This window comes from Musa acuminata, unplaced genomic scaffold (assembly GCF_036884655.1).
Source record: "Musa acuminata AAA Group cultivar baxijiao unplaced genomic scaffold, Cavendish_Baxijiao_AAA HiC_scaffold_464, whole genome shotgun sequence".
Lineage (NCBI taxonomy): Eukaryota > Viridiplantae > Streptophyta > Magnoliopsida > Zingiberales > Musaceae > Musa > Musa acuminata.
The window spans coordinates 25,001-27,500 of record NW_027020711.1 but is presented as its reverse complement, the minus strand read 5'-3'; positions in this window follow the sequence as shown (position 1 = coordinate 27,500).

Below are 2,500 nucleotides of genomic sequence, written 5' to 3'. Positions count from 1 at the left end.
CCGCGCCACACAAGAACAGCCCAAAAACAGGCCAAAACAGCCCAAAAACGGGCCAAAACTGGCCATTTTTGGCTGCGCGAGCGAGCGGCGAGCGGCGAACAGCGAGCGAAGCGAGAGGCAGCACCGTCCCTGCTATACGAAAGCCCCATTCAGCCCTGTGCCACCCGGGGGGTTCCAGGGTGCTGAGATGGCTGACGTTTTGCTCCGCTCACGACGGTCACCGCACCACGCAAGAACAGGCCAAAAACTGGCCAAAACAGCCCAAAAACGGGCCAAAACTGGCCATTTTTGGCTGCGCGAGCGAGCGGCGAGCGGCGAACAGCGAGCGAAGCGAGAGGCAGCACCGTCCCTGCTATACGAAAGCCCCATCCAGCCCTGTGCCACCCGGGGGGTTCCAGGGTGCTGAGATGGCTGACGTTTTGCTCCGCTCTCGACGGTCACCGCGCAATGCAAGAACAGGCCAAAAACTGGCCAAAACGGCCCAAAAACGGGCCAAAACTGGCCATTTTTGGCTGCGCGAGCGGCGAGCGGCGGACAGCGAGCGAAGCGAGAGGCAGCACCGTCCCTGCTATACGAAAGCCCCATCCAGCCCTGTGCCACCCGGGGGGTTCCAGGGTGCTGAGATGGCTGACGTTTTGCTCCGCTCTCGACGGTCACCGCGCAATGCAAGAACAGGCCAAAAACTGGCCAAAACGGCCCAAAAACGGGCCAAAACTGGCCATTTTTGGCTGCGCGAGCGAGCGGCGAGCGGCGGACAGCGAGCGAAGCGAGAGGCAGCACCGTCCCTGCTATACGAAAGCCCCATCCAGCCCTGTGCCACCCGGGGGGTTCCAGGGTGCTGAGATGGCTGACGTTTTGCTCCGCTCTCGACGGTCACCGCGCAATGCAAGAACAGGCCAAAAACTGGCCAAAACGGCCCAAAAACGGGCCAAAACTGGCCATTTTTGGCTGCACGAGCGAGCGGCGAGCGGCGGACAGCGAGCGAAGCGAGAGGCAGCACCGTCCCTGCTATACGAAAGCCCCATCCAGCCCTGTGCCACCCGGGGGGTTCCAGGGTGCTGAGATGGCTGACGTTTTGCTCCGCTCTCGACGGTCACCGTGCAATGCAAGAACAGGCCAAAAACTGGCCAAAACGGCCCAAAAACGGGCCAAAACTGGCCATTTTTGGCTGCACGAGCGAGCGGCGAGCGGCGGACAGCGAGCGAAGCGAGAGGCAGCACCGTCCCTGCTATACGAAAGCCCCATCCAGCCCTGTGCCACCCGGGGGGTTCCAGGGTGCTGAGATGGCTGACGTTTTGCTCCGCTCTCGACGGTCACCGCGCAATGCAAGAACAGGCCAAAAACTGGCCAAAACGGCCCAAAAACGGGCCAAAACTGGCCATTTTTGGCTGCACGAGCGAGCGGCGAGCGGCGGACAGCGAGCGAAGCGAGAGGCAGCACCGTCCCTGCTATACGAAAGCCCCATCCAGCCCTGTGCCACCCGGGGGGTTCCAGGGTGCTGAGATGGCTGACGTTTTGCTCCGCTCTCGACGGTCACCGCGCAATGCAAGAACAGGCCAAAAACTGGCCAAAACGGCCCAAAAACGGGCCAAAACTGGCCATTTTTGGCTGCACGAGCGAGCGGCGAGCGGCGGACAGCGAGCGAAGCGAGAGGCAGCACCGTCCCTGCTATACGAAAGCCCCATCCAGCCCTGTGCCACCCGGGGGGTTCCAGGGTGCTGAGATGGCTGACGTTTTGCTCCGCTCTCGACGGTCACCGCGCAATGCAAGAACAGGCCAAAAACTGGCCAAAACGGCCCAAAAACGGGCCAAAACTGGCCATTTTTGGCTGCGCGAGCGAGCGGCGAGCGGCGGACAGCGAGCGAAGCGAGAGGCAGCACCGTCCCTGCTATATACGAAAGCCCCATCCAGCCCTGTGCCACCCGGGGGGTTCCAGGGTGCTGAGATGGCTGACGTTTTGCTCCGCTCACGACGGTCACCGCACCACGCAAGAACGGACCATAAACAGGCCAAAACAGCCCAAAAACGGGCCAAAACTGGTCATTTTTGGCTGCGCGAGCGAGCGGCGAGCGGCGAACAGCGAGCGAAGCGTGAGGCAGCACCGTCCCTGCTATACGAAAGCCCCATCCAGCCCTGTGCCACCCGGGGGGTTCCAGGGTGCTGAGATGGCTGACGTTTTGCTCCGCTCACGACGGTCACCGCGCCATGCAAGAACGGACCAAAAACAGGCCAAAACAGCCCAAAAACGGGCCAAAACTGGCCATTTTTGGCTGAGCGAGCGAGCGGTGAGCGGCGAACAGCGAGCGAAGCGAGAGGCAGCACCGTCCCTGCTATACGAAAGCCCCATCCAGCCCTGTGCCACCCGGGGGGTTCCAGGGTGCTGAGATGGCTGACGTTTTGCTCCGCTCACGACGGTCGCCGTGCCACGCAAGAACGGACCAAAAACAGGCCAAAACAGCCCAAAAACGGGCCAAAACTGGCCATTTTAGGTTGCGCGAGC